The sequence below is a fragment of the Macrotis lagotis genome, chromosome 1 (genome assembly GCF_037893015.1).
Source record: "Macrotis lagotis isolate mMagLag1 chromosome 1, bilby.v1.9.chrom.fasta, whole genome shotgun sequence".
In the NCBI taxonomy this organism is placed as follows: domain Eukaryota; kingdom Metazoa; phylum Chordata; class Mammalia; order Peramelemorphia; family Peramelidae; genus Macrotis; species Macrotis lagotis.
The window spans coordinates 562,892,222-562,916,966 of NC_133658.1; the positions used below are offsets into that span (position 1 = coordinate 562,892,222).

Here is a 24,745-nt window from a genome sequence, read left to right on the forward strand (position 1 = left end):
TTCAGGTGAGGCTTTCTTGTGACTTCATGGTCTTCAGTGAGAGCGTGAGAAGTAGGGAGAGCACTGAACCTGGAGGTGAGAGGCAGGAGTCCTGGCTTTTTCGGTTGGTCCAGTCATTCCATCCAATCCAACCCCCTCCTCTACCCTTCTTCCCCCAGCCCTCATTTTAGACATGGAGAGAGCTTTAAGTGACTTATCCAGACTCACAGCTAATATATATATACATATATATATATATATATATATATATATATATATATTGTATATATATATATATATATATATACGTGTGTGTGTGTGTGTGTGTGTGATACACACATATGTGTTTATATAAAACCCTCAATTTTAGTTACCTCATCTGTAAAGTAGGTCCCATAATATCAGCCCTAACATGGAGTTGTTGCAAATATCAAAACAGGAGAAAGTATGTGAAAGTTCTCTGAAACCACAAAGCATTCTAGGAATATGATGAACTGGCTATTACTATTATTGTTGTTGTTGATGTTGTAGGTGATTATCTTACTTTCTTTTTCTCAGAGATTCTAAATATTCAGGCTCCTTGAATTCATCAAGTTGAGATGGGACGGATAATGGGTGGAAGTAAAGGGCATGATAAGTTCGTATTCCTCATCCTGGGAGCTGTAGGAAGGCTGAGGGCTAGAAGGAATCCTTAGGGAAGCATATTCAGTCTCCTGCTTCATGGTCCTCTTATGATTAGGGAGAATATTCTCGTGGCAGTAATCTGTGGAGTTTGTAGAAGGCCTTCTTTGGGGTTTGTGCATGATGAGAGCATAGAACGGCTCCTTTGTATTGTCTTCATGTTTTTCCTGCCAAATGATAAAAAAAAAAAGCCATTTTGCCTCAGGTGCTCTCCTACCTCCCTCTCTTTTGCAGCCCTCCTCCAGGGTTGTCTTCTTCTCTACCCCTAAACTGCCTCTCCTCCTCCTCTTCCCCTGCTGTGCTCTCCCAGGCCCACCCTATCCAAGTGGTACCCCACTTGGTAGGGTGCCCTGCTCTAAGCTAGCTATCATAGAGGAGAGCTTCATCAATGAACATTTCATTGAAGATTTGTGACAAAAAGTTTAGTATGTTCCCCTTCTAAGGCCCGCATTTCTCAAACTTGAGAAGTGAACATTTCATGTAAATAGTCTCAAACTCTGTGGCAGTGGAAGGGAGAAGAGGTTCCTTTTATGGACTTCAGATGATGCTCCACTGGGCCAAGCCTGTATAGACACCCCGTGGCGTGATGATCTTGAGGTGCACCCTCCTCTGTGGGGTCCATATTCTTAGATCTGTTTCTGATAACCAAAATGAGCTTCTCCTTACCTGATGATAAGAAGGTGAAACATCTTCACCTAGGAGAAGAGTAAAACAATTACTCTAGGGAAATCTTCCAGGGGTGCAGGACTGAGAGGGAACAGACATGGAGGCCAGTCCTATTGGGACCCACCACCATAAACTGCTGAACAGAACAGAAGAAAGTCATGACGAGGTTACTGGGCCCTCTCCAAATCCTTGGTATTTAGCTTTAGGGAGGCAAAGCAATTATTTTACTTTTTCCCACTCCTCCCAAAAGTTAATCAAACTTTCTTTACTCAAAGCTCCCATACTGCTTTCTCCCTCTCCCCACTTTTTTAAGCAGATGACTTCTTCTATTATTTTATTGAGAAAATAGAAGCTATTCACTTTGTGTTCTCCTTCCTTTCTCTTTATCTCAAAATCCTTTGCCATAATCTCTCATGCTTCCTTTAGTCTCTGATAATGAGGTAGTTTTTTCCTGAGTAACACCAAGTCTCTCCATGCATTCTTTTTTTTTAGATTTTTTTTTTTGCAAGGCATGGGGGTTAAGCTAAAGCTAAATTAAGTGTCTGAGGTCAGATTTGAACTCAAGTCCTTCTGACTCCAGGTCTGGTGTTCTATCCACTGTGTCACCTAGCCTCCCTCTCCATGCATTCTTCATCCCATTCCCTCTCATCTTCTCTAGCATATTGCCCCTTTCCTCACCTTTCCACCTCTCATCCATCTTCTCTCTCTTCCTATCTAATGATTCCCTCCCTTCTGCCCACAAACAAGATCAATCTTCTTCATCCTTAAGAAACCTTCACTGGTCCTTCAATTTATATTTTTCTCCCTTTCCAGTCAAACCTCAAGAAAAGACTGTTTACAACCAATTCCCTATTTTCCTCTTTTCTCGCTCCTCAACCCTTTGCAGTCTGGTTTCCTCATTCAACTTTAGCTTTGATTTATTTAATTGGCAGATCTAATGACATTTTCTCAGACCTCTTCTTTTTTGACTCATCTGCAAGATTTAACACTGTTGTCTTAACTCTTCTCTGGACTTTCATGAGATTGTCCTCTCTTGGTTCTTCTTCTGTCTATCCACTCCTCAGTGTTTTGCTGATTCTTCATCCATGCCACACTCCCCTCACTGAAGGTATAACCAAGAATCTGTTCTAGAACTATTCTAATTTCTCTATAATTTTTCTCTTGTTTGGCTCTCTCAGATTCTGTAATTTGAATTATTATCTCTTTGAAAACTCTTTTCTCCCAAACTACAATTTCAAATCATCAAATGACCATTGGTCACTTCAAGTTGAATATTCCCAAACACCTCAAACTCAATATGTCCTAGGTAACTAGATGTCACTGGATCTGCAGTCAGGAAGACCTGTCTTCAAACTCAGGCCTTAGAAATTTATTAGCTGTGTAACTGTAAAATGGAATAATCAGTTATTTTACAGGATTGTTCCAAAGATCAATTGAGATAAAGTGCTATGTAAATGTTAGTTAATGTGATATTGATGATGTCCAAAATAGTGTATTCCCCCAAATCTACCCCTCTTCTAAATTTCCTTTCTTTTGACAGTATAACCATCCTTTCAGTCTCTTCCCTTACCTCTGATTCTTCTTCTCTAAACAATCAATTGCCAGATCTTATAGTTTCTGCCTCCACAAAGTTCCTCTTTTTTCTCATTTTACCACTTCCTTATTTCAGATCCTGATCATTTTTATCCTGTTCTACTACAATGACCTCTTTGCCTCTGGTATCTCCCCAATCCAATCCATCCTACACATGATTTTGAAAGTGAAGATAGAAATGTGGATTTTCAGTTTCTTACAAGATAGAAGTAAATCATTTCATACAAGAGATCCTGCATAAGAGCCAGGATAAGTCAAGATCAGACTTCTCAGTGCTTTGGAGGGTGCTTGGTGTTGGGTCCCAGAAATCACTTTCAAATTTCAGAACCTGAACTGCCATCTGCTGCTTGGAAGATAAAATTGATGAGAAAAGTTTGGTGCAGAGTTGATTAGAGGGAAAAATCTTGCAGTTGGGCATATCTGAATGGAGGGAAAACATACTTTTTGTTCTATCATCTGCTTCATGAAAGGTGAAAAACAGTTACCCAAGGAAGCAGGCCTGGACTTAGAAGACCTGTTTTTGGCTAGAAGAGTCAATCAGTCACCAAATCTTACTAAAGAATGGTCATGGAAAAGTTCTTCAGACTAAAGGAAGGAAGGAAGAAAGAAAAAAAGTATCATGAATGAAGCTAAATAATATACTACCCAGGAATTTATAGAATTATATATACATATGTAGATATACAATATAGTATATAATTTATAGAATTTTGCTACTACAGTAACAGAAGGAAAATTTTTATGATCAAATGAAAGAGTTAAAGATGTGGTTTGGCATTGTGGTTAGAGTTTGACATCAAAGTGTTAGACATGGTTATTTAAAAACACTTTTAATGTGGTTTTTAATAATAAACATGACACATGTAGTGCTGAAGACATAAACAATTTATTTGGGGAATTATTTACAGTCCCTTTTGGTCAGTGGTAGAAATTGGGGAGTGGATGTAGGATAATGGAAAATTTTCTAACCTACTGAATTTGAAAAATTATTTCCATCTTAAATCAGTGACTGAATAATAGCATAATCAAAGGCTAAATAAGTCCATTAAATAACCAGTAAGGTTTAATTTTTTTATGTATTATACACAATGGCATCATAAAGATACTATGATTTTGGACTTAATTGATGACCTTCATACTGCCCCAAGATATCAGACAAGCATTCAGTCTTCAGAGCAGCCAACCACTACTACTTACTCCCTTGAATAAAAGAAGTAAACCCACTGACTGTGGGAAAATACCATCTACTTTTTAAAGTAATCCTTAGTTGGACATAGATTTAATTAGATGGGACCAAACTAAAATTTAAGTTATTAATTACTTGGCCATGTGTAGAATTTTGTGCTACCAGGATATATAAAATAAGATAGATTCTTTTAAATTATTTAAAGCAATAGGATTAAGTGACTTGCCTAAGTAGCTAAGTAATTATTAAGAGTCTGAGGCCAAATTTGAACTCAGATTCTCCTGACTCCAAGTCCAGCGCTCTATCCACTGCGCCACCTAGCTGCCCCCAAGATAGAATTTTTAGGAGCATGTCAGAGTTCAAATACAAGACAAAATAGCTCCTGAATGCTACCCTTAAAAGAACAGCAGCAGAATTCCAAAAAAAATTTCAAATTATCAAAAATTCCTAAAGGAACTTTGCTTTTAGAGGAAACTCCAAAAATTAATAGCAAAAACTTTCTGAAACAATGGTAAATTAAGAGAGACAGCCTGTAAGAAGAAAAATATTGTAGAAAAACAACAGAAATATCGAAACTAAAATTAGAATTTTCTAAAGATACAGTAGAGTAGATGAATATATTGACACAAAAAAGAAGAAATGAAATTTTAAAAAATCATGATGCAATAAAGAACTGGGTTCTCATAAAAAATCTTAGAGTAAAATAATAAAATAGCAGGTAAGAAAAACCTTGAAGGACATATAAATGAAACAACTGACTCAGTTAAAATCAGAAGTATTTTACTGGAGTATATAAAATTAGAAACAGAAGAAGAAGAAGAAAGAAATATGCCTGACAAATTATACAAAATGATCATGTTGTTTCAATAAATGAGTGATACAAACAGACTTGAAAGGAAAAATGGAGAAAAGGAAAATGTTGATTTCAGAAATCCTTATAAATGAGGAAAAAAGGAAAAGAGCAGGGCAAAGAGGGTAAAATGGGCAGAAAGTAGTGTGTGTGTGTGTGTGTGTGTGTGTGTGTGTGTGTGTGTGTGTGTGTGTGTGTGTTATAGTTGGGATGAGATTAGTGCTAATGAAATAAAAAAATTATATGTCTTCTGATAAGACAAATAATTTTACAAGATATGATGAGCTAATGGAAAATATTACAGTTGGGGTGAGATGGATAATTCTTATCTATTCAAGAAATAGAGAAGTTACAAGAGACAAAAATAGAAAGATTTTATTATTAGCCAGAGTCAAATAAAACACTCATGAGCAACAAAAAAGCAGTAAATCTAGAACAAAAAGGAAAAAAGAAATTGGAAAGCAATTATTGCTATAAATTCAAATATTTTAATGGATCTATGATCCTGTCTAAGCAGTGTAGCTCATGAACCAGGTATATCTACCTGTCCTGTGTAATTCAACCTAAAATCCAGAACCTAAAATCCCTAGTAACAACAGTGCCCCAAGAGCACTGGTCCCACTTCTATCCTGCCTCCTAAATTAGCTCAGGAAGCAACCTCTATATGGAGATGTGTTGTCTTCAAGGCCTCTCTCTGCTGGTGCTTTAGCTCCACAGCAGAGATATCCTTTGAAGATCCAGAAAAGAAAGTTTTAGATAGTAATAAAAGCCCAAGGTACCATAAAATGTTCTAATATCCAGTCTTAGCAATAAATGATCTTAAACAAAAATGTATTACCATATGTTTTGCTCCTTCATTCTAAGGTCAATGAAGTTTTTCTATCTGATTTATAGAAGAAATCTCCTATCTTTTTTGTTTCCCTAATTAGAATGTGTGCTCTTTGGGAGTTTGGAGAACTGTTTTGTTTTACTTTATCTCCAGCTCTTAGCATAATGCATTGCATATATTATGTATTCATTCATTCATTCACTCATTCTAGAAATGGTATATAAATGGCACCATTGCATGGAGATAAGAGATGGAGGGCCATGTATGAGGAACAGAAAGAAGTCTAGTTTAGTTGCACTATAGAATGTAGGAAAGAGAAGAATGTAGAATTAGTTTGGAAAGAGGTTGGAGAAAATTGTAAGGCATTTGAAAAAACCAAAATAAAAGAGATATTTTTTGCACATGATCAACTTGGAAATTTTTTTGCTTGACTATGCAATATTTGTTATAATTTTTTTTTTTAGTTTTTACAAGGCAATGGGGTTGAGTGGCTTGCCCAAGGCCACACAGCTAGGTAATTATTAAGTGTTTGAGGCCGGATTTGAACTCAGGTATTCCTGACTCCAGAGCACTCTATCTACTGTGCCACCTAGCCGCCCCCTTTTTTTTCTAATGGGTAGAGGAAGAGAAAAAAATATTTCTGTTAATTGAAAAAACAAACTTAAAATGGAAAAAAAACTCTAAATACCATGAATAACTAATAAAAGAAGGGGGATTTACATTTTGTTGCAGAGGCGAAAGAAGGGCCACTAGAATGTACTGAGTAGGAGAGTGACACAGTTGTTGTTTATCCTCCATTTTCAAAGAGCACCAATGACATCATGGGGTGATGTCTTGACTCATTTGTGAACTGAACTTAATGTATACTATGGAAACAATGTAAAGATTGGCAAAATTGCTTTCTGTGGAGGTTGGGAGAGGGAAGTAAGATTAGGGGGGAAATTGTAAAACTCAAAATAAATAAAATCTTTAAGTGAATTGAACTTAAGGCAGAATTGACTTAGTGACATGGTTAGATCTGAGTTTAAGGAAAATCACTTTGGCAGCCATGTGAAGAACAAATTTGATTAGGAAGAAACTTGAGGTAGGAAGGAATTAAGGAATCAGTTCCTGTTAGTGTAATTAAGAATTGATGAGGGCTTGAACTAATCAGGTATCTATGTCAAGATAAGAGGAAGATGTCAGATGTAAGAGATTCTTCAGGATAAAAATAGCAATATTGGGCAATCAATTGCATATGTGACATGAGATAGAAGGAGTTGCTGAGGTTAACACTGAGGTTTTAAACCTACAGGTCTGGAGGAACTATGCTTCCTTCAAGACAGAGAGTTTAGAGATGATGGGGTATGACTGGGTGGAAAGATAACAAGTTGTCTTGGATATGTTGACTTTGAGATGTCTGTATATACTACAATTTAAAATGTCCAATTGGCAATTGGCAATGTAGGCCTGAAGCTCAACTTGGATTATACACACATATTATGTATTCACATATGCAGTGGTAGAGTGTATAGAGTATTGACCCTGGAGTCAAAAGGACCAAAGTTCAAATAAGACCTCAGACACTTAACACCTAGTCACTGTGTGACCTTAGACAAGTCACTTAACCTTGATTACCTCCCATCTCCAGTGGTCTGATTCATATCTGGCCACTGGACCCAGATAATTCTGAAAGAGAAAGTCAGGCTGGTGACTTAGCACAGCTCCCCCTCACTCAAATCCAATTCACATGCTTGTCATGGCATCACCTCCTTGATTTCATGGTCTTCTTAGAGAGCAAAGGACAAATAGCAACACACATACATACACACAGATACATTGAATATGCATTTTATATTATATTTATATATGAATTTATATTCATTTTATTTTCACTTGTATAAACATACAATAAATATATCCCAATATATACATGTAACCATGTGGGCATATGCAAATATATTTGCATATATAAATATATCCCAACTGAAGTTATAAGAAAGAATTTCATTTAGTAGAATGAGAGGAAGCATGGTATAATCACAATGATATGAATGTGGTAATGAGGAAAGTGAGACTCAGAGGTTCAATAACACACTCAGTTGATAAGATCATATAATTAAAAAAATACTGATTCTAAAGAAAAAAGACTTGACTTTGAATTTTAGGGCTGCTAGCCATACTAGGGTTATAAGAGGAAGAAAAGATGAACTGGTCATGTGTTAAGGTAGAGAGAAGATGACAGATGGGCAGCCAGAGCATATCACAACTATCCTTGTGATGTCAAGAAAGAGTGAGGAGGATTCCAGAATGGAATGTGGATCAATATAGTGAATTCATGGGATAACATTTTTGACTTCCAGTGTCATCACTCACTTGGCTTTTCCCAAAGTGATCAATGACTTTTTTTATTTTTTTAGTTTTTTTCAAGGCAATGGGGTTAAGTGACTTGCCCAAGGCCACACAACTAGGTAATTATTAAGTGTCTGAGGCCAAATTTGAACTCAGGTCCTCCTGACTCCAGGGCCAGTGCTGTATCCACTGTGCCACCTAGCCGCTCCCAATGACCTCTTAATTAACAAATCTAATGGTCTTTTTTCAGTCCTCATTCTCCTTGATCCCTCTACTGCATTTGACAATGTTAGTCACCTTCTCTTCCTAGATTCTCTCTCTTTTCTGGGGTTTTATGAAACTGTCCCCTCTTCATTTTCCTTCTACTTGTCTCACCATGCCTCAGACAACTTTTGCTGAGTCATCAATATTATGTCCTTTAATTGTGGATGAATGCCTAGACTCCTTACTGAGAATTTTTTTCTTCTATTATTTTTTCTAGGATCATGATTTTAATTATCATATCCATTGGGATGAGTCAAAGATCAATGATACTCTTTTTCTTCATTGTTGCCCTTAAATGCATCCCCTCTCTCCCCTTTTAAAGGTCCATTCCACCTTGTCCAAAGCAACTAAAATAGGTGCCTTCAAACTCCTTCCACATGCAGATAATTCAGTCAGCTTAGACATTTAAAATCAAAATCTTCAAACTGGATTGAACCTCAGAGGTCATTTAGGCCATTGCTTATCTAAAGATTTCTTTTATAAGAAGATAAAAGATATAGATCTCTCTATCTCTCTATCATCTATCTAAATAGATATCACAGGGACATAGAGAATTAAATATATATCCCTGACAAGTGGTCATCCAACATCTGCTTAGCTATCTCTAGAAATAGTCCATATCTATCTAGGGCAACCTGTTCCATTTATGGAGAGTACTAATTACTAAGAAAATTTTCCTTATATTTATTCAAAAGTCAGCATCCCTATACTTTTGACCATCATCATCATCATCATCCTCATTCTCATCATCTTCCCTAAAACTTCTCCACATTAATATCCCCAGTTCCTTTAATTGCAATTCTGATTGTTTTCCTGTCACCATCCTATTTACCCTCTTTTGAAAACATGCTAGTTTACCAATGTCCTTTACAAAATATCTAATTTTTTGTCACAATGCCTCAGATATATGATCCGGGGATGAGCACTAAGTGCTTCCTTAACCCTGCTTGATAGTCTATTTATTAATGCAGTCTAAATTCAGATGAGCAATTTAAGAGGTGTTAACTTGCATTTAGCTCAAATTTTTTTCTAAAACTACAGATCTTTTTCATTTGAATGCTTGAATGCTTGTTTGGATATATCCAACACTGAATAGTCAATTTTGTAGATCCATGTATAGGATTTTACATTTATCCTTTATCAATTTAATCTTCATAAAAGAGATGTGCCAATATGGGGGATAAAAAGGAATTCAGAACTTACTTTCCTTGTGGAACTCTTTCTTTTTTTTTCTTCAATATTTGTCTAAAAAGAAAGGAAATTGTATAAATTTCAATATCTACCATATCTGCCAAAAAACCCAAAGCTTTAGTGCATTAATGACCAGGTGAAATTTTGTCCAGGGCCCTCAATCAGAGAGGGCAAAGGTCAGACCATGGCATGGATTTCACAATTGTAAAATGGACAGAGAGCAATACTCGAAATCAGAATTAGCTGGCTTTGAATGCTACCCTATTAACCGTGTGTGTGTGTGTGTGCATGTGGGCATGCGTCTGTGCATGTGTATATGTGTGAATTTATCTCTTGGAGATTCTATTTCTTCATCTGTAAAATGGCAATCACTGTTTTGCTCATATCATGGGCTTTCATTGAGTAAAATCCTGTGTTTCATGAGGCCCTGGAACATGGATAAGGTCTGGACTTGTATTGCACTAGTCCAGTGGACTGCTGGATGAAGAAGCCTTGTTCTTTAAAGCCTGTCAACACTTTTTCTTTAGAGTCTTGAGTTTCTTAGAATCCTCAGACTTGAGGATGAGACTTGACTAAGATCTCTCAGTCAGGTTGTTCCAAAGGCAGGCCTCGAACCCAATTCCAGGTTCAAGGATGGCTCTTGATTTCTTCTGCTCTGCTGCTTCTTTAGTGTTAGATAAATATAATCATCCGGTTACTCAGGGAACCGCCGTCTTCTTTTTTTAGCCTTTGTATTGCTAGCCTCTAGCACAGCTCAACTATTCAATTACTTTCTCAAATGGAAAGTTTTGTTATCATTTAAACCAGGTTTTTTTTTGTTTTTTTTTTGTTTTTTTTTTTAGTTTTTGCAAGGCAAATGGGGCTAAGTGGCTTGCCCGAGGCCACACAGCTAGGTAATTATTACATGTCTGAGGCTGGATTTGAACTCAGGTACTACTGAGTCCAGGGCTGGTGCTGTATCCACTGTGCCACCTAGTCACCCCTAAACCAGGTTTTTTGGGGGACAAAATGATTAGCCATCTCTCTGTAGGCTATTTGAGGAGCCAAAAAGCTTGTCAACCACCTAAAAATATTTTCCTCCATTCATCCAGCATGAGATGGCAAGGACAACCTGGACTAAAAGGTCCAGCGATAGAACAACAACAATAATAATTGCTATTATTATATCATGCTAAAACTAAATACTTTGTAAATATTATCTCATTTGATCCTCATAAGCACTCCGGTAGGTGGGTGCTTTATTATTTATTTATATTTATTCAATTGCACTAATTTATTATTAGAGCCACTAGGGCTTAACAGACATAAAAGTGGAATTCCCAAAGTCACCTTTGCATCACCATACTTAAGATAGCCTTTTCTTTACAAGGAAGGAAAAAAAAATGTGAAAGACACAAAATTAATCCTTGAGTTCTCCAGTATCTCTGACCTTGACCTTGATTTTATATTGTAGCTATTGTAGTTTACATTCTTATAAAAGCCAAGTTTAGGAGTCAGGAGAGCTGGTTTCCCATTCTGCCTCTTTCATTTATTCTTCAAGATTAAATCCTTGTTCCACAGACTCTGTGAGACCTGGACCATTCAGAGTGACACATACCAGATGTTTGTTTTGCGCTTTGAGATTAAACCTCTCTTAAACCCCCTTCCCAGTTCCTTCCCTGCTCCCTCAGTACATACTGATCCCTCTGTAGGTCTTTTGAAAAGGCTTGGGGTCTTCTAGATATATTTTTTTGAGAAGAAAATCTTGTTTTCAAATATTGTTTGGATTAGATGATGTCTAAAGTTCCTTCCAAATCTGAAGTACTGCAGTCGTCGGATGGGTCCTTTAGGTCTAACCCAACCCTGGGCATACGTTTATGTTTATTGAATGTCTAGTCTGATTCATAGCTCTTTCATCTTTCACCTCCTCTTAAAAAAATGCAACAAGCAAAAGTTGCTGCACAGACTTTATTATCATCAAAGACTCTCTTGTCATCTGAGGTTTCCCAGTCTCCTCTGGTATTGAGACCAGGCTACTGTGAAAGGGGTGGGCGTGGGCCAAAAAAGTTTAATTTGGAGTAACTGACAGCAGAGGCCCTTTCCCACAAACCTCCAAATAATATCCGTGAAGCAGGAGGGAAAGGAAGTGGCCAGCTCAAGAAACAAGCCCAGAGCTACAGATGAAACGATTGGCTAAGAGATTGGGTGCAAAAATGTGAAATGAGTGTGCAAAATAGCGACTTGGTCTGATTGCGTTTCTGTTCATATGGATCCTGGCGGGACAAAAGTCTTCAGAGCACATGAGATCTCCCTTGCCTCTCCCTTTTCTTCAGTGGGTCACTGTTGGAAGGTGACTTCTGAGTCTAAAGGGGACAATCAGTCATCAACAAGAAGCATTTCTTAAACACTTTTATGTGACAGACATGGTGTATTGGGGAATGAAAAGACAAAACAAAATAATTAAAAGAGATAAATAAGTAGATATAAAATACAAAGTAAATATGAGATAAGTTTGGAGAAGGGGATGGAATAGGCATTTATTTATTACCTATTAAATGCTAGTCACTGTGTTAAGCACTTTATAAATCTTATCTCATTTTATCTTCCCCCCAAACTATTATTTTGTGATACAACAAGCACATAATATTTGGTACATATATAACAATATAATAAATTATCTCTATTTTGAAGTTAAGGAAACTGAGACAGACAGTAGTTAGGTGACTTGCCCAGGGTCACACAGATAGTGTCTCAAGTCAATTTTAACTCAGATCTTCTTGAATCTAGGTGCTAGACTACTAGTTGGGGCCGGAGGAAGGCTTCAGCAAGGGCTTTATGTAAAAAAGTGGAGCTTGGGCTGGACTTTAAAGGAATCTAGGTGGGATTTTTTTTTCTTTATCATGTGGTATTTTTTGTCCTTTGGTTCAGATTCTTCTTTCACAACAAGATCAATATGGAAATATATAAATATGATTCTACATGTGTAACCTATATCATATCACTCTCTGTCATGAGGAGGGAGGGGAGGAAGGTAGAAAAATGTGGAACTTAAAAGTTTAGGAAAAAAGATGAATGTTGAAAACTATCTCATGTAATTTGAAAAAATAAAATAATATTAAAAAATAAAAACAATTACAACACACCCCTCCTCAAAAAAAAATTAAAGGAATCTAGGTATTCTAAGAGATATAGATGAGGAATGGGGGCATTCGAAGTACTGCAAGGACACAGACGACACATTGTCTTATTTGAAGAATAACAAGAAAGTCAACTTGTCTAAGGAAGTAATGTTTAATGAGTTAGCAAAGATTAGGCAGCAGTTAGATTATGAAGGGTCTTGTGAAGGAGTTGGTATTTGATTCTCTAGGTCATTTAGTCTGGTGTCACCATGGCAACTGCAGGAAAAAATTGAAATTTAATAAATCTAGAAGCTTTTTAGAGGGTGAATTTATTTTATTTTTATTTTTTTTATATTTTTGCAAGGCAAATAGGGTTAAGTGGCTTGCCTAAGGCCACACAGCTAGGTAATCATTGTCCAAGGCTGGATTTGAACTCAGGTACTCCTGACTCCAGGGCCGGTGCTCTATCCACTGCACCACCTAGCTGCCCCTAGGGGTGAATTTATTAAACTTTTGATAAATATAGTAGGCAAATGATGTCATAAATATCCTAATGGCAGGAAAAAATGTTCCTCATCCCTGCTCTAGGACATAGGGAGCCAAAGGAGCTTTTTGAGCTGCTTAGGTATCAGTTTCACAATTATGTAAAGGAAAGACTGGAGAGAAGAGAGGCTTGAAGCAGGGAGTACAGTCTCCTTCACAGGGATTCTTTGAAGTTAAAAGACCTTAACACATAGGTCCTATAAAATGACATTCAGTTTGGCAATAAATACTGCTCAGTTCAGTTCTCACCTGAATTTTTTCTGCTCTGGGTTTTCAGCTTTGGGTTTCCTGGACTCCTCTTGGGTATCCTTTGGCCAACTATAATAAAACACACCAGATTCAGTGCTTCTTATAGTCCTTCCCAATCCCTTTCCAGTCTTACAATCTTTTATTCTTTATATTTTAGACAAATAGAATAAAGTGACTTGCCCAGGGTCACACAGCTAATTAACTAGACTTGAACTCAGGTCATCGTAACTTCAGGGCTGGTACTCTATCCACTGTAACACCTAGCACCCCAAATCCTGGTCTTTTATAGATAGCAGCAGCAGCAGCAATAGTCCTGCCCTCTCTGTCCTTCAGTTGGGTTTTGGGGTCACCATACAATGTATCTCTTGATTTTTGTCCCACAACCCCTACTAAAGGTTTCCAATTGTAATAAAAATTATTTAACCTCCTTGGGTCTCAGTTTTCTCATTTGTGAAATGCAGACATTGGTCAGGATGTCCTTTGAAATCCCTTCTAGCTTTAGCTTCATGAGTCTAATAAAAATCTCATATTGGTATGATAACTTTAAGGTTTGCTGTAAGAAATATATATTATTTTATGTGATCTTCATAACTCTTAGACAGATGCTATTATTATTTTTTGTTTCACAGATAAGGAAACTAAGGTACAAGTCAAGGTCATACAAATAAAAAAGGTAGGATAAGAACCCAGGTCACTCTGACTTCAAATCTAGAATTTCTCCATTAAGCCATCACAGTGTCTTCCATTCTATTCCAAAGGCCAAAACCTTAAAAGTCCAGTAAGACACTCTCTGCCATTTGTTCCAAGTATATCATGGGTTAAGATGGAGCCCTCTTTATCACCTATCTTTTGGGCAGCTCTGTCTAAATCTGTAAAGTGGAAAGACTGAGTCATTAACTCTTTTTTTCCACCATATTTCTGAGTCCAATGATTCATATTCACTATGCCTACTCTGCATGGGTGCTATGAGCTAGACCTGAGAGAAAAGAAGAAAAATCCTCCTCCTGCTCTCCCTTGGCACTGAAAAATGACCCTGGCAAAGTTTGTTTCTGTTATGTGTTACTTTGTCCTCAATTCACGGATGGGAGGTAATCACCATTGGAGAGGGAGTTTGGGGCACACCAATCTGAAGGCCAGATTGCCTCCAGGGTGGTGCAGCCAGACAGATTGGCAAGGAAGCCTTGAGAAGCCTAGCACCTGGAATCCTAGCCCAAGAGAGAGTTTTTTTGGACTTGAACCTGGCCCTGGGCTCTGTGGAAACCAAAATAAACTATGAACCTAATTCCTTTCCCCTCCCCAGGGATTGCTAGTAGGGAGGGAGTTTATGCCTCCCCCATTTGGGAAGTAAATTTGTATATTTGTGATTATACTTTTTGAAGTAAATATTCTTTTTGTTAAAAAAAAAAACTCCAAAAAAACTCCAAAAAACTAAACAACCTTCACAATGCTACACATAGGGTTAAAATGGAACCCTTTACTTTTGTAGGAAACCCTGGAGAGATTCTCCTCTCAGGATGAGGCAGGTTCCATGTTAGCCCATGTGACTCAAATGCTTGTATAAATCAATCACAATAATACAATAACAATAATGACAGGGAAGGAGAGTTCTCAGTTCTGTTTCTGATATGATTTTGGAAGAAAAGCAAAACAAAAGTCTCCTCAGGTGGTATTTACATTTTGGGCTCTTATGCCAGAACAAAACAAAATAAGAAACAAATAATCCCCCAAACCAAACTATCCAAATCCTCTCCAATTTATTAATTGCAAATCAAATGCATCTTCAGAGAGAAAACCCTTCTTCTGAAACAGTAGTAGACATAGTACAGTGAAAAAATGATCTTTTTTTAGGCTTTTTTTGGGCAAGGCAATGGGGTTAAGTGACTTGCCCAAGGTCACACAACTAGGTAATTATTAAGTGTCTGAGGCTGGATTTGAACTTAGGTCCTCCTGACTCCAGGACCAGTGCTTTATCCACTGCGCCACCTAGCTGCCCCAAAAAGTGATCTTAATAGGTTCAAATTCTGCCTCTCTTATTGATTATCTGGGTACCCTTGGACAAATTTCCCCCAATTTTTATGGGCCATGGTTTCTCCATTTGTAAAAGGAGGAAGTTAAACAAGATAAGGTTCCTCCTAGGCCTATGTCTTGGGCTCTTTATAGTTAAGGAGATACCTTTTTGAGACAGTCAATTCATATTCTGTATTAGTGATCAAATTACAAATACTTTGTGTATTAGCACTATTATTGTCTTTATGTATTTACCAAGGAATGTGTTTCTCTGTGTGTGTGTGTGTGTGAGAGAGAGAGAGAGAGAGAGAGAGAGAGAGAGAGAGAGAGATTGCTATTGAGTCATTTTTTTTATCAACTCTTCATGACCCCAAGATATTTGAGTGTTTTGCTGTTTCCTTCTCCAGCTCATTTTTTAGATGAAAAAAACTGAGGCAAATAGGGTTAAGTGACTTGCCCAGGGTCACATAGTTAGCAAGTATCTGAGGTCAGGAAGATGAGTCTTCCTGCTTCCTGGCACTCTCCATCTGCTTTAGCGCCCCAGGCAATTGTCCAAAGCCTCATCCAGGGTCTTCCTGACTCTAGGCCCCTCACTCTATCCTTTGTGCCATCTAGTTGCCCATGAGATTATTGATTACAAGAACACTAAGCAGTTCTGATTTGCAGTCAATCAGGGATTAGCAACCAAAGGAGCTGCTGAATGAAACATAGGAGACACTGAGACAATGAGAGAAGCTGATGGGAAGAGTTGAAACATCAGAAGGGTGAAGAGAAAAGACAAACTCAGAAGCTACTGATGAAAGCAGAGTCCAGTTAACTAGTTGGTCTGTTGTTTATGTGAGGAACTCATCTGTCTGGAGAAAAGCTTCTCTGTTTGAAAGAGCTGATTGCTGGAAAGGGGAATCTTCTGCTATAGTTGAAGAACTAGCTTCCGTGATCTATGGTGACAGGTACAGCATGAGATAAGAGAAACCTCCTCAAAGGCATGCTCATTTTGCCATTTTTGGCCCTTTATTGGCTTTAGGGTGGAAATCTTTTAAAACTAATTAAAAAACCAAAACCAAAATTTCTTTATAGATTCTAGCATTAAAAAGATGAATGTTTTTTGATGAAAGAGTGTCACAATAGTTAAAAGAACAGACACATGGGAAATTCTGCAGATTGCCAGGCTTAAAATTGCCATTAGTTAAAAGAACTTATCACTCTTTCAATAGCCTGAGAAGAAGAAAGGATCAGAGGAGGATCAGTGTTGAGACAGTCCCCTAAAGAGGCCATAGACATCCAGACATGGGGGTCAGAGAGAAGAGTTGCCTAAAACACATCAGTTTCCCTACACATGTTCCTCACTGCTAGGTGTTTCTGAGTCCCAAAGAAGACTATGACATTAGAGAGTGATGCCATGACAAGCACAATAATTGGATTTGAGTGAGGGGATGCTGTGCTAAGTCACCAGCTTCACTTAGTCCTCCAGAGTCATCTGGGTCCAGTGGGCAGATATGAATCAGGATAACTGGGGATGTCTCTGGATATGAGGCAATCAGGGTTAAGTGGCTTGCCCAAGGCCACACAGCTAGGCAATTATTAAGTGTCTGAGGCTGGATTTGAACTCCCATCCTCCTGATTCCAAGGCTAGTACTCTAGCCACTGTGCCACTAAGCTACTAACTCTCTCCTCATCAAATTAAAAACAAAACAACATAAATCTGTGTCCACTGGTGGGATTTATATGGTCCAGATTTATGGAAGGATTGTTATGGGGTGGTTTTTTTTTTTTGGTTTGTTTGTTTGTTTGCTTGTTTTAGGCTTTTGTAAGGCAATGATTAAGTGGCTTGCCCACAGCCACACAGCTAGGTAATTATTAAGTGTCTGAAGTCAGACTTGAACTCAGGTCCTCCTGACTCCAGGGCTGATGCTCTATCCATCTAGCTGACCCTGATTGTTATGTTTTGATAGTTCATTATTTTTACTTCTCTTTAGTAAATATTATTCTTGTTTTGGGGTGTGGTTTTTTGCTTGCCTGTTCAACAAATATTTTATTCTTAAGAGTTAAAGTTGGGGGCGGCTGGGTGGTGCAGTGAATAGAGCACCGGCCTTGGAGTCAGGAGGACCTGGGTTCAAATCTGACCTCAGACACTTAATAATTACCTAGCTGTGTGGCTTTGGGCAAGCCACTTAACCCCATTGCCTTGAAAAATCTAAAGAAAAAAAAGAGTTAATGTTGTCCAGGGCAGCTAGGTGGCACATCAACCCTGGAGTCAGGAGTACCTGAGTTCAAATCCTATCTCAGACACTTAATAATTACCTAGCTGTGTGGCCTTGAGCAAGTTACTTAACTCTATTGCCTTGCAAAAAACAAACATAAAAAGAGTTAATGGTGTCATTGTGATTGATTTATGTAAGTGGAAAGTAGCTAGGCATTGATGACCAGATATGTATATTCCTCCACTCCTCCCCCCCACCCCAGGTTACCCCTATGGTTTGAAGAGTGCCATCTAGCAGGCTGGTAGCTTGTGGCTGGCCCCTTTTCTGGGCAAACTCCCAGACTTGCCCAATAAGAATACAAGTTGGGGCAAATTGGAGTTAGTGTCATTATATATATGTGTGTATATATATATGTATATATATATATATATATATATATATATATATATATATATACATATATATATACACACATATATATACCAATGCCCTATTGCTACCTAATAGGCTCTGTATTTATGTTGTATGTGTTGCACATGTGTTAAATTTACATGTCTGTTTTATGACTCAAAGAGAATATAATCCCCCTTGAGGACAAAGGCTATATCAGATTTTTCTTTCTGTTCCCCAGCCTAGCCCAGTACCTGCTTTATAATAGGATTTTAATGAATACTTGTTGAATTGCACCAAATCATCCTCCTATTTAGTGAGGAGTATTAATAATACATTTATGTTGTGCTTCACAATTTACAATTACTTTCTATTTATTATGTCATTTAATTTTTCCACTAACTCTGAAGGAAGCAATACAAGTCTTATTATCCTAAATTTTTCAGTTAAGGAAGATGAGGACCAGAAAGGTACGGACACTTACAGAAAGGTATAGACACTTACCCAGGGTCACACAGCTATTAAGGAGCAGAGCTGGAAACCAAATCCAATTTAGAAGCAAGTTTCCTTACTTTCCTACACTTGTTTGAATATGGCAGTGACTAGCATAAGAGGAAATAAAGATGCAAAGATTTCTGACCATTGGGACTTGCCTTTTTTCAGAGATAATACTGATGCAGACACAATATGTGGGATTCTGGGAAGGACAGAAAAACCCCTTGGGGATGAGAAAAGTCTTATTTAAAAAAACACCATCATTTCCTATTTTTTGAATTAGATTTCTATATATTATGTTTTCCCCTCTTTATTTTTTCTTATTGGATGAAATGTTGCAGAGAGAACAGCTATTTCTTAGCTACTTGTTGGTGGCTAAGTAGAAGAAGCTGTGAACTTCAAGTGAAAAACTATCATTTCTTTGCTTTATCCTGTGTAATAGTGTGACTTTCCAAGGATTTCCCTAGCTCTCTGACTTTTTAATTAGTCCAATTCTTCCTTCTCTGATCTATGTCTTTCAACTATCATTCATCATTTCACTGATGTCCTCCCAGATGCCCCCCCCCCCCCAGATATTTTGGCCAACAGTTTCAATCTCTTCCCCAGACACTTTCTTCTGCAACTTAACAACAAAAACAAAACTTTGTAGAAAGAACAATAGCTCACCCTCTTTTCCAGAATCCTGCACCAGTGATATCTTATTAAATTTCAAAGCAGAAAAGTTCCTCAAATAGCCCTCAGCACACATCACTCATTCAGTATCCTGAACTGTCCCTCCTCACCGTTCTATTTTGAACTCCCAAATATCAAAAGGGTTATATCTGGATAGAAATCTCATTCATTCTATTCACCCTCAAACAGAGAAGCTAACCTTACAGGTCTCTGGCAGAAGAAGAGGAGATTCAGTTTTAGAGACTTAAAACTCCCCCAAACACTTGTGCTTTTAGAGTCTGCATGTGTCCATATGTGAGTGTAGGTTTGTCCATGTGCCAGTATGTATGAATGTGTGTGTGTGTGTGTGTGTGTGTGTGTGTGTGTGTGTGTGTGTGTAAAATCATAAAATAGAATTAAGCAATTTTGAAAAAAAGGCCTGTTTTCTGGAAAGATTTACACAAAGTGATATAAAGTGAGCAGGACTAGGAGAACATTGTACACAATAAGAGAAACATTGTGTAATGATCAATAAGGATACAATAATACTAGATATTCCAAAAGACTTGCGATGACAAATGCCATCCACATCCAGAGAAAGAACTATGGTGTTTGAAGGTAAACCAAAGCATCCTCTTTTCACTTTTTTGATTCTGGGTTTTTTTTCCCTCATGGTTTTTCCTTTTTGCTCTGATTCTTTTTTTCACATGTCTAATATGGAAATATGTTTCATATGAGTGGTATATGCATAACCAATATCAGATTACTTGCTGTCTTGGGGAGGGGGGGAGTGAAGGGAGAGAGAAAAATTTGGAACTCAAAATCTTACAAAAATGAATGTTGTCTACACATTAACAACATGGAATGATGATCAATTCTGATGGACTTGTTCATTTCAGCAGTACAATAATCAAAGATAATTTTAAAAGACTTGGGGTGAAAAATACCAGCCATATTCAGAGAAGGAAGTACAAAGTTTAAATGAAGACCAAAACCTATTAACTTCGATTTTAAAAATTTGTCTTATGCATTATGTAATTTTTACCCCTCTTTAATGTTTTCCTTCTGTTTGTATTTGATTCTTCTCTCACAACATTATCAATATGGATCTATGGTAATAAATGTAGTAGTGCCTATATTAGATTGCTTTCTATCAGGGAGAGGGAGAAGGAAGGGAAGGAGGGAGAAAACTGTAAAATTCAAAACCCTGCAAAAATGGTTGGTAAAAAACTACTTGTTGCATGTAATTGGAAAAACAAATAAAATATTTTTTATAAAATGATTGTTGAAACTATCTTGTAATTGGGGGAAAATACTATTAAGGAAAAAAGAAAAAGATCTATTATATTCTTGTTTTTGTATCCTGGTCTTTAGTATAGACACATAGTAGACATTATATAAGTCTTGCCTCTGACACAAACCTATGTGATGATCCCCACCCTGAGTGCCCCCTCGCCCTCTCTAACCGCCCCCCATGCCCCCTGCTCTTGCCCGCAACTGCACTAGACCTCTCAGGTCAGAGGCAACTAACTTTCTAAAATTGGGAGATTCTCACCTTTTTTTATACTATAGAGACCCTTTTAGCAGTCTGTTGAAGCTTCTAAACCCCTTCTCAGAATTATATTTTTAAATACAGTTAGTAAAATACATGGGATTACAAAGGAAGCAAGATATTAGTGAAAATAAAGATAATTCTTTTCTCATTCAAGTTCACAGACCCCTTAATATCGATTCATGGCATCTCTTTGGATCTGCGGACCCAAGTTGAGAACCTTTGCTCTAAAGTGATCAGTTTCAGATGAGTTGCTGCACTGTCTATGCAGAGAAAGGTTCTATATTGGGATTTCTTTACTCTAGTGAAATCACTTGTCACAGAAAAGAAAAATTGAGGCATGTTTTATTTTCAAGAAAATCGGAATGTTCAAGGATCTAAAGGATGTAAATCTCATTGAGAAAACTGAGACACAAAAAGGCTTAAGTGAATTTGCTCCACAGAAAATGAGTCCCTTCTGTGGAAATTTTTTTGGGGAAAGGCTAGGCGGGGGAGAAGCAGGGGAAGGGAATAAGGCTTTATATAGAGCTAAGTGGCCAATTCTATAGTAAGTATTAGCTCTTTTGATTTTCACAAAACCTTGAGTAGTAGGTGCTTTTATTATTCTTATTTTACAGTTGAAGAAGCTGAAGCAAACAGAGGTTAAGTGACTTGCCCATGGTCCACACGATTAGTAGGTCACTGAGAGCAAATTTGAACTCTGTAAGATGAGTCTTACTGACTCCAGGTCCAGCATTCTATCCACTAGGCCAGGTAACTGCTGTAGTGGACAGAGTGATGCTTGGATCATAGAATCATAGGTCTAGAGCTAGAGGAGACTCAGAAGCAATCTCCAGTGCTATTGTTTTACGAAAGGCCATCTGAGATTGTCCAAAGCAATTAAGTGACATCCTCAAGGTCACACAAATAATGAACCCCAGATTCCCAATCTGGACACTTACTAGCTGTATGACCTAGGGTAAGTGACCTGACCTCCAGGGACCCCACATTCCTCATCTGTAAAATGTCTCCCTCTCAATCGAATATGCTTCATTCACATGGAACTGTAGTGGGAGCCCAGGTCTGTCTTAGATTATGTGACTTTCTTCTGTTACCCATATCCCCAACTCATGCTCATCCCAGATGTAAAAGTGCAAAGCTTTTCCAACTGCAAAGTTTCTTCTGGTTTGGCAGCTATCTTGTCCACCCCTGCCAGGTCCCCCACAGAGCAGAGTCTGCTTGGACTCACCTGAATCTTCTTTGAAGACAGTTCCCCATCCTCTCTTTTGGGAGTCTTAAGCCCAGTTTCTTGTTTCACTTCCTGCTTCATCTGCCCTGTACCAGACTTCAGAAAGGGGGGGAAGGCTAATGTGATGAGGGTGGTGTCATTATTGAACTGCTAGTCCAGGACTCAATCTAGAGGAAAAGAGGGGAGGAAGATGATAAGAAGAAAAGCGAAGGAGGGGAAGAAAGGAAGAAAGTAGAAGAAAGCGTTCCTGGGTCTGCATGTGACTTCCTGAAATGCTAGAGAGTGAGATAATGAAACTTGTGGTCCTCATCTCACTGTTCATATCAATGCCCCGAGGAGACAGAATGTGCCAGCTAGTGTGAAATCTCACAATGCAGACCCTCAGAGCCTCTCTCCTAGGTGATTTCAATGGTATCCAAGTTGGCCTCCCTACCACAAGTCTTTCCCTAGTCCATCCTCCACATGGCTGTCAAAGTGACCTTTTTGTGTGTTTTTTTTTCCAATTACATGTAAAGATAGTTTTCAATATTCATTTTTTGGTAAGATTTTAAGTTCCAAATTTTTTCCCCTTCTCATCCTTGCCTCCCCTTTCCCCAATTAATCCAATATAAATTGTACATGTACACTCATTCCAAATACATCTCCACATTAGTCATAGTGTGAAAAAAAGAATCGGAACAAAAGGGAAAACAACAAGAAAGAAAAAAATTTATAAAATTTTAAAAGTGAAAAAAATATGCTTCAATCCACATTCAAACTCCCTAGTTCTTTCTTTTATTGTAGGTGGCATGGCATTTTCCATCCCAAGTCTTTTAGAATTGTCAAAATGATGTTTCTTAGGAGCAGATTTAGCCAAGTCACTTTGCCATTTCTTAAGCTTTGATGTCTCTAAGTGCCTCTAAGATGAAATCTAGGCTCTCTGCTTACCTTTTTAAAACCTTGCACAACCTTATCCCAAATGCATTTTTCAGCTTTGTTGTATATTTCTTTAGGAAAGGGAAAGGGGGAAAAAAATTGAATGATTTCCTTTTCTATTTCTTTTCATCTCTTGGGAAGTTAAAAGCTCATCACTAAAATGAGAGAGCTGAACTATTGTGACTAAAGGAACTTGGAAATCTCTCATAGCTCTAAGTGTCTGATCCTATGATAAATGACAGGATGATGATGAGAAAGGGAAGGACCATGAAAAGACTTGGGGCTGGTGTTTAGAGGAAGTGATCAATTCTCAGAAATGATCTGTTGATTATAAAGCACAAGACAGGAAATAAAGGATCATAGGACTTAGGGGGACCTTTAGAAATCACACATTTTGGGGTGGCTAGGTGGCGCAGTGGATAGAGCACCAGCCCTGGGTCAGGAGTTCAAATCCGACCTGAGTTCAAATTCGACCACAGACACTTAATAATTACCTAGTTGTTGGCCCTGGGCAAGCCACTTAACCCCATTGCCTTGCAAAAAAAAAACTAAAAAAAAAATCACACATTTTATAGAGAAAGAAATTGAGTATAGCTCACACAGAAAGCCAAGTGACAAAACTGGTATTAGAATCTAGGTCCACTTCTCTCAGTCCAGAGCCCTTTCATCTATGTCATCTTAAAACCCTTTCTCCAGGGTTTTTCCCCCAGTGGCACACTATTAGCAGAAGTCCCAACTTCAGAGGTATTAACCCAGCTGCACAGGATTCTAGTAAGCGACATGTCAAGAGTCTAACCAGGCCACTATAGGTGGCCATCAAAGCAAAGGCGTATGATGTGTTTTTAGGCGGCACAGTGGGATCTAGCACCAGACTTAGGGGTCAGGAAGTCTCATTTCTGAGTTCAAATTTGACCTCAGACACCCCCTGCTGTGTGACCCTAGCCAAGTCATATAACCTTGTTTGCCTCATCTGTAAAATGAGGTGAAGGAAATGGCAAACTGCTCCAGTATCAAAAGTCAGACACCACTGGAATGATTGAACAACAATAAGATTTAGAGATGAAAAGGATTTTAGAGGTCATCAAATAAGTCCCTTAATTTTGTAGATGAAGAGACTGAGTCCAAAGAGGTTGTGACTTACCCAGGGTCACATAGCTAGTCAATTGTCTGAGATAGGATTTGAACCCAGGGCTTCCTGACTTAAGTCCAGTGTTTTCTCCACTAAATTCCAAGAAAACTCACCTGAACTATGTCATGCCAATGTCAGGCAATAAACATCTATTAAACTACTACATGCCAGGCACTTTTCTATGTTCTAGGGGTACAAAAGCAGGCAAAAGATAGTTGCTGCCCTCAGGGAGCTAACAGTCTAATGGCAGTGACAAGCAAGCAAATATATGCAAATAAATAGGAAATAATTAATAGAAGAAAGGCATAAGAATTAGAGGGGTTGGAGAAAGCTTCCTATAGAAGGAGGGGCTTTAGTTGGGACTTGAAGGAACAGCAAATAGAAAGGAGGAATCAGGCAGGGGACAGCCAAAGAAAAATCCCAGAATTAAGAGAGGGAGTGTCTTATTTTGGCAACAGTCAGAAGATCCATGTCACTGAATCAAAGAGGATGTGATAGGGAGACTGGAAGATAATGGGGGGGGGGGGTTAGTTATGAAGGGTTTTGAACGCCAATGGGGTATCCTGTCTAGGAATCTACTTGACTTGCTTGACCAGAATGAAGTAAGATAGTTTTCACTTTACATTACATAAATTCACACTACCCAAATTCAACTTTATGTAAAAAATTCTGAAAGAAATCTGCATTCCAAAAAACCCTCCTATTTTAATATTACTG

At 38.0% G+C, this 24,745-nt stretch overlaps 1 pseudogene; it reads right to left on the bottom strand.

The window, feature by feature from the left end:
* Positions 1-295: 295 nt before the first annotated feature.
* Positions 296-22,291, bottom strand: LOC141505425 (uncharacterized; annotated as a pseudogene).
* Between the last annotated feature and the right edge of the window lie 2,454 nt (positions 22,292-24,745).